General features: G+C 57.9%; 1 long non-coding RNA gene across 1 annotated transcript; it reads right to left on the reverse strand.

Moving 5' to 3' along the window:
- Positions 1–5,140: 5,140 nt before the first annotated feature.
- On the reverse strand, positions 5,141–9,636 carry LOC103878094. The gene is made up of 3 exons (XR_638083.4): positions 9,485–9,636; positions 7,708–8,943; positions 5,141–7,597 (listed from the first exon to the last, which is right to left on the reverse strand). It is a non-coding gene; the product is annotated as an uncharacterized LOC103878094 (long non-coding RNA).
- Positions 9,637–12,437: the final 2,801 nt, after the last annotated feature.

Consider the following 12,437-nt stretch of genomic DNA (forward strand, 5'->3'; position numbering starts at 1 on the left):
TAAGACCCTGTCTCAAAATATAATAATAATAATAACAAGCTAGTAATGGATCATAGATTTAAATGTAAAATATAAAGACGGTCTGTATCACGCGGGATTCTCAGCCTGGCCCCACTGTTGGATGACGCAGAAGCAGTGAGGATTATGCAAGCTCAAGGGACAAGTCACATGGGCACCTTTTGTGGTCACAGCTGACCTGTCCCAGAGTTTAAGGATGGAAGGGAGGGAAGCAACATTTTTCAAGAGTGATCTCTGCACCACAGCCTCCACTGAGTGAGTTCTTAGCTTCATCTCATTTAATCCTAAAACAAATCAATACACTTTTGGAGGTTGGAGTTTTTATCCTGGCTCTATGAGTGAGAAAATTGAGTTCAGAGAGGTTAAGGAACTTGTCTGGGGTCACACAGTAAATGGGGGAGCAGGGTTTGGACCCAAGGTATTTACTTCTGCTAGAGGCAGACGGGACAGTCAGGTCAAGCTGATGACTGGACCTGCATTGTTGCCCATCTGGTTTTAGGCCCTTGGCCAAGGTGGGTGTGGGCAGGGGAGTCTTTCTTCCAAGATTCTGGGGCGATCCGAGGCCTCCATTTTCCCAAGAGCCTCAGTTCAGTCCTGATGAGGCCTCCTCCTGGGAGGCTGTTGTTCTTGGGAACTCACCAAACCCATCCCCAACAGTGAGGCACCATCCCGGGCCTGACAAGGGTGGACGCCTTGATGTCCCAGTGTCAAACCCTCCCGGAGGTATAGAAATAAGCAGGAGGACACCCGCCAGGCCTGGGCCAATCTGTGTCCATCCCTGCTTCCCGTGACTCACCAGCCGCTGCAGCCAATTGACCTTCTCTAAACTCCTTCTGCATTCCCACCCCCACACTATTGCCCAGGCTGGAGCCTTCTCCCAGGATCCCCTCTCCACCTCCTCTCCCTTCTTCAAATGCGGCCGCTGTTTCAGCATTCAGCTCAAGTCATGCCTTTCCCAGCAGCTCCCACGAGCTCTCCCTCTTCTGAACTCCTGCAGCTGATAAATACGGTCTAGTCCCCCATGGTTTCAAAAGCTGGTGTTTGCCGGCATAGCCTTCTAGAGAGGCATGGACCTTCTAGAGTCTTCTAGATGTTCCCAGAGAGGCATCTCCAGCCGTCTCATGACCAAACAGCTTGGGAGTGCTCCAAGGGTAGGAGTTGAGTTTTAAGCCCCTCTTTACTTGGCACAGGGAAAGCTGGTTCCAGCCCATGGCTCAGGATCTGACAGCCCACTCTGCCATTTCCTTGCTGCGTGCTCAGTGTCTGGCACAAAAACTGCTCGATCAAGGGCAATAGTTGCTGCTGTGGTTTTCACGGTTATTATTTTTATTATCAAGATGATTTCTGGAACCATGTATGGAAAGCGAGAGGGTCCAAAGTCCTCCTCCAATAGGAAGCCTCCCCTCCTGGCCACTCCACCCCCTAATCCCCAAGACCATGCCCACCTTTCCCTTCTGGTGGTCTGCTGCTCCTAGCTGCTCCTCCAGCTTCCCCAGCAGGGCTGCAGGCTCCTGTAGGGGATTGGGGTAGGCGGGGACAGAGGCGGGCTTTTAATTCTTCCCCACTCAGAGCCTTGAGTTGACCCTCAGTGTGACACTGAAGGGGACTCAGGGACGCCCGGATCAGCAGACGGGAGTGGGCTCTTGCCTAATAGAGTCCACCCAGGGCCCAGGCCTCCTGCAGCCTGATTAGATTTTATGATCCCAAAGGAGCTGCCCTGGATCCCTGCTCACCTTCAAGACTCATCAGCACCAGGCTCTGTCCATTGTGAATTTCGAACACAGCTTCTGCTGACACAACCTTCACCCCCAACCGCCCTCGCCACCGCATACCCCGCCCCCACCCCCGCCACACAGTCCTGCCCTGGTACCAGGCCGCCACCCTCTTCAACTTAGGTGCTGCCAGGTCTCTCTGCCCCTCCCAACTCTGCTTCCTGCCCACTTTTGCCCAATAGCTGAGGATCCACTTCTAGAACACGAATCTGCTTGTACCCCCATCCCCTGCCCCCCCACCCACCTCATACTCCTGCTACTTTCAGCAGGGGGTAGAGGGGGCTTTGCTAGACTTTTATGTATAATTATCACAAGGGGAAACTCTTAAAGATAGCGCCTTATTTTTATCGGAGCATGGCCTCCTGGGTCAGCCGTAGGGCCCCGGAATCTGCATTTCACTAGTCTTCCTTCAGGCTGGGGACTGTGGCCCAGGGCCTAGTTCACGTTCTGGTGGAAAACACTGAAGAGACAAGAATATAAATGAGAGCCTGGCCTCCCCAGCAACGTGAAGGTGTTTCTGAGGGAAGGAGGACAGAAGAGCTCTTCAGCCAGCAGCATCCTAGCTGCTTCTCTGACTTGGAAACTTCTAGACCTTTTCTACCTGGACCTCCATTTCTACTCTTGCCCCAGGGCCCACAAATGTCAGGGATGGGCCTGCTTGGACCCAGTTCTTCAATCTCTCATCTACAGGGTAAGGTGCAGGGCGCCCAGCTTGGCGAGTGAAGCCCCCTGGGGCCTGGCTCCCTCTTCGTCACCTGCTGAACGCCTCCCTCCTCCGCATCACCCCCCAGCACCCAGCCTATGGTATTTGAATGTCCTGAGCAGGTTCTCACCTCTAGGCCTTTGCATATGTTCCCTCTGCCTAGAACATTCTTCTTCCACCCTTGGGGAACTCCTATTCATCCCTCAAAACCCAACTTAGACTTCATGATTCCTGAGGGCCCCTTTGTTCCCTTACCCCCTTCTCTGACTGCATGGACCCTGCTTTGTTATAATTGTTTCATCCTGCTGCTTCTCTGCAGGCAGCTTATCAGCTTTACCATGATGGTTTTAGAATGAGGAGACCTGGCTTTGCCTCCGGCCCTTATACTTTCCAGGGCTCTGAACTTCGGTGTTATCCACCCCCCTGTCTAAAACCTTTTTGTTCATGATAAAATGGGGATTTAAAGTATTGCCCATTGCATTGTGTTACCTTGGCATTGAGACAAGATCTCACACCTGAAGGGCTCAGCACAGCATGTGGCACGGATTATTTCACAGCACTGGTTATTTCTTTTCTTTTCTTTTCTTTTTTTGATACGGAGTCTCGCTCTGTCGTCCAGGTTGGGGTGCAGTGGCATGATCTCAGCTCACTGCAACCTCCACCTCCTGGGTTCAAGCAATTCTCCTGCCTCAGCCTCCCTAGTAGCTTGAACTACAGGCACGAGCCACCATGCCTGGCTAATTTTTGTATTTTTAGTAGAGACGGGGTTGCACCATGTTGGCCAGGCTGGTCTCAAACTCCTGACCTCAAGTGACCCGCCCGTCTCAGCCTCCCTAAGTGTTGGGATTATAGGCATGAGCCACCGCACCCGGCCAGTACTGGTTATTTCAACGTCTTTCCTGTGGGCAGGCAAGCTCTGTGAGGCCAGGGAGGGCCTTTTCTCCATCTTGGGATTCCTGGAGTCCAGGGTGGGCCATTTCCCAGGGTGGACCCCAGGAGGACAGGTCTGTGGGTGACTCTGGGCCCTGCTGCTCTGCGCCTTCCCTGGAAACTGTCCCCACTCTGACTGCCACTGTTGGCTGTGCTGTGGGGACAGGGCCACGTGTCCCCCGGGGGTCCTCTGTCTGGAGTGAGAGAAGCCAGTGGGGCCCACGGGGTGAAGGGGCAGGGTTGGGGGCAGAGGCACAGTCAGGAGAGAGGGGCTTTGACCTTCAGAACACTGTTGGCAGAACTTGGGGCCTTTCCAAAGGGGGGCTGCCTCCATTCTGTCCCCCAAGGGCCTGCCCAGCATGGGGGGAGCAGGGCAGGGTGCCCGGGAGGCATGAGGACTGGCCCCAGCTGCAGCACTCGGCGAGAATCTCTTGATCTCTCGGCTGCACCGAGAGGTGGAGGCAGCCGGGCCCTGGAGATGGTCTCCATGACAACCGCTGCCACTCACTCCCCATCTCGGATGTAAATTAGTTACAATTTTATTAGTGTGCAGAATTTCAAGAGGCCAGATCCTGTCTTGGAAGGGAAAAGGATGGCGGGGGGACAGAGGAGAGTTTCCGAAGCTTCACACCCCCACAGGGACCCCAAACTCCAAGGTAGATCCATGGACAGTGATTCGGGCCGCACACCCTCATTCGTCAGCCCTGGTCAGGCTCTCTGGAGAGAAGGAAACACACAGGTCCATCCCCACTCTTCTGGCCGCCTCCTCACAGCAGCCTGGGAGCACTCCCTCCCCACTTGACAGGGAGGCGGCTGAGGGCCTTGGGGGTCATTAGCTGGCACAAGGGCACCCAACTCGCCAGGAGCCAGACACTTGCTCTCCCACTCTGCCCAGCAAACCCCCAAGGTCGGTTAAGGTTCACTGAAACACTGCTGGGCACCACATGGGCAGGCTAGGGCATCCCCAGGGGCTTGGTCATCTGGACAAACACCAGGCCCTGGGTGCCAAGAGTCAGCTTGTAGAGTCTCTATCGTGTGGCCGGAGGTCGTGTGTTTGTCCCCTCTAGCAGTGGGCAAACGAGTCTGGTGACACCCGAGTCACGGTGGCGTTTGATGCTCTGAATCATGTGTGCATAGACACGTGCACACACAGTTTTTTTCCCCAAGGAGGGAATAAAAAAGGGACAGATTTGTCTCTTTCCTAAGGCTGTTGTTAAAATTAATTTTGTTCCCCCAAGGCACAGCCCACCGTGCATGCCCCTGAGGTGGCTCTGCTCCCTCTGCTTTGGGGTGAGACACAAGACAGCAGGCCCCAGTGAGGTCATGGGCCACCAGAAATCCCCACCTGCGGCTGGCACTGAGGTGAGCACTGAGGAGTTGGCACTGCAGGGGCAGGGCCAGGTGCAGGAGGAGGGAGTGTGGAGTGTATCAGGGCAGGTCCCACACAGGTATGAGTCCCCTGGCCAACAAAGAGGAGAAAAAAGCAGGACTGGCTGAGAGAAGAGCCTGTATTAAGGCTTGGAGGCATGACAAAGCCTGAGTGAGGGCTTGGGGCATGGGAGGATGGGAGGATGAAGGAGGAACAGAGGAGAGTGAATGGAGAGACTGAAGGGAGGTTGATGGGAAGGTGGATGGGAGGATGGATGGAGAAAAATGGATGGGAAGATGAACGGGAGGATGGATGGGAGCATGAATGAAGGATGGATGATAGGATGAATGGAGCATGGATGGGAGGGCGGATGGTAGGATGGATGAAGTATGGATGGGAGAATGGGTGGGTGGATGGGCAGGAGGAACGGAGGAGAGGCTGTTTCACTCAGTTATGCCCATGCGCTATGGCGACAGACCAGACTAGGATTCAAACCCCAGCTACTCTATATGATGGTAGTGTCATCTTGTATAAGTTTTGTAACCTCTCTGAGCCTCAGTTTTCTTGGGCAGGAGGACAGACAGGAGGAAATGCAGATGGAATGATTAAGTGAGTACTCTAATACGTGTAGAATACTTAGGACAGGCCCTGACACACAGTCGGTGCTTAACAAATGTTTACTCAATGATTGCATCGCATGTTCTGAACGCAGCCTTGGGGACGTGTGTGAGGAGTGAGACGCTGGGGCTGCCCTCAGGGACTCATCGTCTGCTGAGCAAAGTGATCAGTTCCAATTCAGGGCCCCTTGGGATGGTCAGGGAAAGGGCCCCATGGGTGGCCTGAGTCGGAAGGAAGGGAGGGGGGAAATGATCATGAATCTGTATTGACCAGGCCCAGGGTCAAGGCGTTGGCAGCCGCAGAATACTCAGGGGACCGGGAAGAGGGCCTGGCTGGCCCTGAGGGGCATCAGCGCTGGAGGCCTGGAGACCAGAGAAAAGCCAGGGGAGGGTGGGAACCAATGTGGCAGGGATCAAAGGGGAGAAGAAAGAAATGGGTCATTCGGATTTGGCCGGGGATTTCTGAAAGAGCTGTTTAGTGGCAGTGGGGCTGGGAGGCCATCAGCTGAGGAGCGCAGTGAGGGCTGGGCAAGAGGGCAGAGAGTGGTTCACGCCATGGCAGCTGCTTTCAAACACCAGAGGGGCTACTCTGACAGTTCTCTCCCTTGCTCAGGCAGAACCAGGGCCCGCCCCCTCCCCCATGTGCATTTCCAGGCCTGCCCTGGGTGAGAAGCCTCCTCCGGTTCACGATGTGCGCAATGACCAACTGCGGGCTCTGGCTGGATTCTGACAGTCTGAGCCCCATTCGGGTGGACCGGAACACAGAGGCCTCTCCTCCCCAGGAGGGAGCCGGCCATGGGGACAGCCTTTCCCAGCAGGCCTGGAGAACCACCAGCCAGGCGGCGGGCCTCTTCCTTCGGTGGCCCACACTCTCAGGATGTGAGAGACGAAGTACGAAGGATCTGAAGCGGGGGCTCTGTGTCCAGGGAACTGCCAATCTGTCATTTGATTGGGGCTAAGAGCCCCCAGGGGATCCTGTCCTGAAGTTCTCTGATGCTATAGCCAGGGCAGGGCCCCTCTTGACCTCCTCCTGTCTGCTTCTGAGGCCCCAGGGAGGGTGGCAGGCTCCCCGAGGGTCACCTGAGCTCAGTTTCCGGTCCTCTGTGAGGCAGAGCTGCCTGGGGTCCCCCTTGCCCACCTGGCATCCCGAGGTGACAGCTCCGGCTGACTTGCCCCTCACTTCCCTCCTCTATGTTACAACTTGCCATATTTTGTGGCCCGAGGGCTGAGAATTCCAACAGGCAAGAGCGGGGATGGGACCGCCCACCCAGTTCCAGTTGTGTGTCTTACTAATTATGCCACACACTGGAAAACTTAATTAAATCGATGCTCGATGTGTAATTTCAACTAGTTTGGAAGTCGGGGGAAATCAAACAAACAGCCGCGTGGCCCAGCCAGCCCCCTGTCACCTTGGCAAAGTCCCGCTGGGTCCCGGGTGCTGGGGTCCCGCCCTGTTCGGCTGTGGTGAAAATGCCTCCTTCTCTCAGGGTCCCCAGAGGAAACCCCCGCTCCCTCCACTCCGCAGCCTCAATTACAAACACGCACACACATACGCCCCACAGACGTGCACATGCACACACACACACACGCACGCACATACACAGCAGGAGCTGCAGGAGGAAGCCAGGCAGCCAACGGGGACCCAGGAGGGTGGGAACACCCCAAGAACGAGGGCTGGTTTTCGTTTATTGCATTAAATGGTTATACAGACAGCAGGAGAAATACACAAGGAAAGGGCAGGCGCCCCAAACGCACGTCCAGCGCCTGAGCTTCCTGGCATTCATTTCCAAGTCTCTCTTGGACCCTCCTCCTCCTTCTCTCTGTTCCTCTTTGGGGCACACCTGTGCTGTATGTTCTGCATGGAGGGGACCTCAGCCACAGGCAGTCCTTGTCCTACAGGGGCCCAGGAAGAGCGTCCCAGTAGATGGCAGTGGCAGAGGGAAAGAGAGAGGTGGAAGGGACAGGAAGCCGCTGCTGGGCTGGACCTGGGCGTCCTCTCGTTCATCCCTGTGTGGGGTTTTGAACTGTGTACTCTGTCAACAAAGAGAATTTGGAGAAAAACAGAAGAGGGACTCCAAGGCAGTGGGAGAAACTCAAGTGAGCATTTACTCAACAGCTTCCACCACCAGAATCTTTCTCCGGGGTTGAAGATGTGTGGGGTGGCACACAGCGTCACACAAGACAGGCCCTGCGGAGGAGACGTGGTACCGTGAGACGTGAGGGGACACACAGACGTCAGGAGAAGAGATTCACGGAGAGCGAAGTGCTCCAGACCAGAGCCTGTGGCCTCCAGCTCACCTTAGAACAGTCCCCAGAGACCGCCCCTAGTTCGCGGGTGAGGAAACTGAGGCCTGGAGACCTGAGTCAGTGCGCGGCAAACATCGAAGCGAATTTGAAGAGGCTCAGCCTCGGTGGGTGGCTGCGTGCTGCTGACTTGTGACTGAAAGGGCACACAGGGACAGGGACGGTGCTCAGGGCAGGCCTCTCGGGGCGGGGGGTTTGAGCTGGGGCCCAATGAACCAAGTGCTGGCTGTGGGCTGGGCACAGGGCTTTTTTGGGCAGGCATCTCACTTCTGGGTAGCCTGCCCATGGCTACATTCTAGAGACCAGGAGCCTGAGGCCCACAGAGCTTATGGAGCAGCCTGCGTTCTCAGGGCTGGGGAGAGCAGCCGGGGGCTCGGACCTCGCCGTGCCGCGCTCGCCCGTCCACCATGCTGCCCTGTTCTCAGAAGGCCACGCGCTCCCAGCACACAGGAGGAGCCCAGATGGGAAAGGGCTGGAGCATGAACGCGACAAGGTCTTGCCTTCGGAGGGGCGAAGGTTGTCCCAGGGTCCCCTGTCCCCTCTACCCACTCCCAGAGGGACGGCCCTGCAAGCAGTGGCCACCCAGACCTTGCAGGGGTGAGGCCCCGGGCTGCCGAGGAACCAAGGAGAGGCTGCTCTCACTTCCCACAGTCCCGGACCCTGGGTCCCTCAGCCTCCCGCTGGCCCCGCCACCCAGCTCTCACTGACACTGGCTCTGGGACAAGCAGGAGACTCCCCAGTGACCTGCCAGGTTCGGGCCTGGGCTCCAATCCTGCGGGCCACTCCTGGCCTGGCCACTCCACCGCGTCTCCCAGCCCCATCTCCCTCCTGGGGACCCAGGTCTCTGGGCTTTGTGAGGCTGAATTCTTCTCAGCTCTCAGATGTTAAGACCATCTCCTCGAAGAGGCCTCCCTGAGCCCCCGCCCCCACGATTATCATGCAGGCATTCTCTCTCTTCCTCCGGTGGCTGTGGGTTTGTTCCTGTCCAGGTGGTGTGGGCTACTTCCTGCCATGCTGTCCCTCTATCCCCAGGATCCAGGGCAGACCGGCTGGGGAAGGTCGCCGTAGATGCCGGTGACTCCAGGGGACAATCCAGGTCCCTTCTCCTCCAGGAGAGTCCTGAATTGACTTGGAATGTCGGGGCCCAGCCCCAGTTCTGAGCCCTGCTAGGTCACCGGTGGGTCTTCTCCAAGCAGCCAGGCCCCAGCCTAGGCCCACTCTTCCAGTGACCTGAACAAAAGGAGGATGAGGGCTGCTGTCTGGAGCAGGCCTGGGAGGAGAGCCCACTGCTCAACCCTGACAGCCCCTGCCAAACTCCCCAGGATCCAGTAGTGGGGCAACGGGGTAGGAGGGGCACGGGGGTGGGAGGACACCAGCGTAGGTGCTGGTTCCCTTGGTGGTCTGTGCCTTAGAGCCCCAGAGACACTTCTCCACTCCTCCCAGCCCCTCTTTCTGCTGCCCTCCCTCCCTCCCTCCCTCCCTCCTCCCTGTCCTGCCCTCTTCCTTCTCCCTCCTCCCTCCCTCCTCCCTCCCTCCTCCCTCCTCCCTGTCCTGCCCTCTTCCTTCTCCTCCCTCCCTTCTTCCTCCCCCTCCTTATCTCCCTCTTTCCCTCCTTCCCTCCCTCTCCCTTCTCCCTCCCACCTTCCCTCCCTCATCTCCCCACCCTCCTCCCCAGCCCTGCCCTTCACAGCTCTCCTCTCCCTGTTCCTGAGGTTCTCTTGGTCCCTGCCTCTCTCTTTTTCTGTCTCCAGTTCTTTCCTCCCGACCTCACCCCCGTCCAAGAGAGGGGCTGCAGGGGCCAGTGGTTTGCAGTTCCCAAAGCAGTCATCTGTCTGCATCTGCGCCTCTGCAAAACTGGGTTCTCTGGAAAACTGAGGCTGCCAAAGCCTGGACCTGCAGCCCTGCTCCTCAACTCCTCCCCACCCTCCTCCCTGCTCCCCACCTCCTCTCCATCCTCCTCCCTCCCCCCCACCCTCCTCCTCTTGTTTCCTGCCCCCTCCTCCCCCCTCTTCCCTCTCAAGCCAGTATTTTTAGCTCGCTGCTGTGCATTCGTGTGCAGGGTGTTCTCTGACGCCTGGATGGGGTTTTATCTGTCGTGGCAGCCCCAAGGGCAGCTGGCAGACTTTTTCCTCTTAAGTTTGGAGCGCACTCCCCTCTTCCCAGGCTCGAGCCTTGGCTAGATGGGGGCTGGTCTCTCGCCTGCCTGGGTCTGGGGCCTGAGCTCGGTGTCCAGGCTGCCTGGCCTCCCCTCCCTGCCGCTGCCTCCCTTGCCTGCTCCCCCTCCTCTTCCTCATCCTCGGGCCTTTGTCTCTGGAAGACACGGAGCTGCTGGAGTGCCTGCCTGCACCACACGCGGGCTCTGCAGCCTCTCGCCGCCTTCCCCTCCCTTCTCTTCTAATTTAGCCCTTTCCTTGGGCAGCCTCTCTCAAGGCTCCAATCGTTCTCCTCCGTTTGTTCCTCTCCTTCCCTGCCTTCCTTTTTCCACCTCCTCCTTTTCTCCCTCCCCCTTTTCTCTCCTCTCCTGACACTGTTCTCCTTGCCTTTAGGGAATGGAAAAAAACTCCACAGTTGGAATGTGGGGACCCCAGCTTTACTCCACCATCCCATATTTTTTTCTGCCCTCAGCAGCCACCCCCTGGACAACAGGGTGGGGGAATGGGGAGGGCATTGTGAGAGGATTCTGGGGCTGAGGGGGTTCCTGGAGCCCAAGTCTCCAAGGCGAGCCTTCTGCAGGTCCCACCCTCATGCCCATGCCTTTCTGGGACTCCCTGGGGTGCAGCCTGGCTCTGGTGGGACCTCCATGTGGCCTGGGCAGGAGCCAGCACAGCCCTGCTCCTTCCCCAGGCTGTCTCTGCCCCTCCAACCCGGGTACTCAGAAATTTCTTCTCCCTCCCTCTTCCCCCATCTGGCACCAACCTGAATTTACCGTTGTGAATATCACTTAAAATAATCAACCTGTTGTTCTCAGCACTTTACAGTTTGCACATCTCTCTGCTCAGGTCACAGCAACTATGTACATTGGGCCCTATTTCACTCTCCCTGGTGATAAAGGAGGCATGTGCCCAGCACCTCGGGCACTGCCATCAGACCCACCTGAACTGGACCTAGGTCTCACCTTGCTGAGCCTTCACGTGGGCACCAGGATCAATACCTTCTTGGGGCTCAGAGACTCAGAGAGGCAGTGTCCTCTGCCCGAGGTCACACAGCCCCAGCTGGTGCAGAGAAGAGGTGTTTGGGGCTAAGTGTGAGGAGCTTGTGACCTCGGGGGCTCCACCATCTCCTTCCGGGGCCATTCTCATGCCTGTCCTCTCCCCAGGTCAGGATGGGGCCGGGACTGACGGAGCCCCCACCCTTTGCTTCCTCACCTACTCCTGACCCCCCGGGCTTTTCTGTGGGGCTGACTCGGGATGGTTGGTGGAGAAGGTGCTGCCTGTCCCCCACACTTTGTGCTGGCTTTGTCTTCCTCGTCCCATCCGAGACCCCCAGCCTCAGCACCCCTCTGTCCGCCCCACTCTCTGGGCCCCCTGCTGCAGTCTGGACTCAGCTTGCCTCCTCCTCCCCTCTCCTCTCTCCCTCAGGCCTCTGCTTTCCTGATTCTGCCACCTGGGCTGGCCCCTGGCTGGGCCCCCTCCATCCCGTCTGTCGTCCCTCTCTCCGAGGGCCTGTCCCTGCAGCTGCGGCATGTCCCCTGCTCTCTGTGCATTTCCAGCACAGTCTCTGTGTCACCCCAACCCTCTGCTGCCTGTATCTCCCCCTCTCTCCCTCCCTCTCCTGTCCTGCTGTTTCTGCTCACCCCAACACGGATACATGCACATACGCGCAAAGACACACGGAGGCACACGCAGGGGCCGGTGCAGACACGCAGCTCATACATGCAGCCCATACAGTTGTTACTGCAGCAGTGGAGGGACAGAGGCTGGCCCCAGGAGGAGGCAGAGGAAGGGGACCCCCTGCCCAGTCCTGATGTCCCCAGGCCTGCAGGTGCCTCATGGTGGGGTGGAGTTCTGGGCTGGACAGGCTCCCATGGTCCTGTGGCTCTGTCTTCTGAGTCTCAGGGGCAAGAGACAGCCTTAATGGGGCCAAAGCTTCCAGAATTCTGGCAGGAATCCCCAGCATACCCGACCAGTGCTGGTCCCAGGGCAGGGACCTGGAAGTGGGCGCAGTTCTGAGGGCAAAGGGGTTGGGTCGGGGCAGGGGCAGCAGAGACAGCCACTCAGCACAGGATCTGAGGGGGCAGCCACGGGGCCTGCACCAGGAGGCCCTGAGAGGTGACTGAGCCTCCATGCCTGGGTTCAGTGCTGCTATGGACGTGGGAAGCCTCCTCACCAGAGTTCCCGGGCCCTCTGTCCCCACTGCTCTCTAGGTGCTGGTGGGAGCCTGACAGTCCTGGGTTTGAATCTCACCCCCTTTCACTAGCTGTGCAACTTTGAGGGGTGACTGATCCCCTTCCCCTCCCTAAGGGGGTGATGCAGCCACCTGCCCTCAGGACCCAGTGGGGCCTCCATATCCCCAGCCTGGGGGTGGGACAGCCCGGTGCTGTAGAGTCAGCTCTGGGTTCAAGTCCTGACGCTTTCAGTAGAGGAAGGGGGCAGGGCTAGGGGTGAGCCTCCTCGCCCCGTGTGGGCCTGGGCTCTCCCCTGCAGCAGGGTCTGGTCTTGGCAGCCTTTCTTTGGGTTTGCACTGGGATCGGAGCTGGCACTGGATGTTTCCTGTTTGGGGGATTC

The sequence above is a fragment of the Papio anubis genome, chromosome 13 (genome assembly GCF_008728515.1).
Source record: "Papio anubis isolate 15944 chromosome 13, Panubis1.0, whole genome shotgun sequence".
NCBI classification, from domain to species: domain Eukaryota; kingdom Metazoa; phylum Chordata; class Mammalia; order Primates; family Cercopithecidae; genus Papio; species Papio anubis.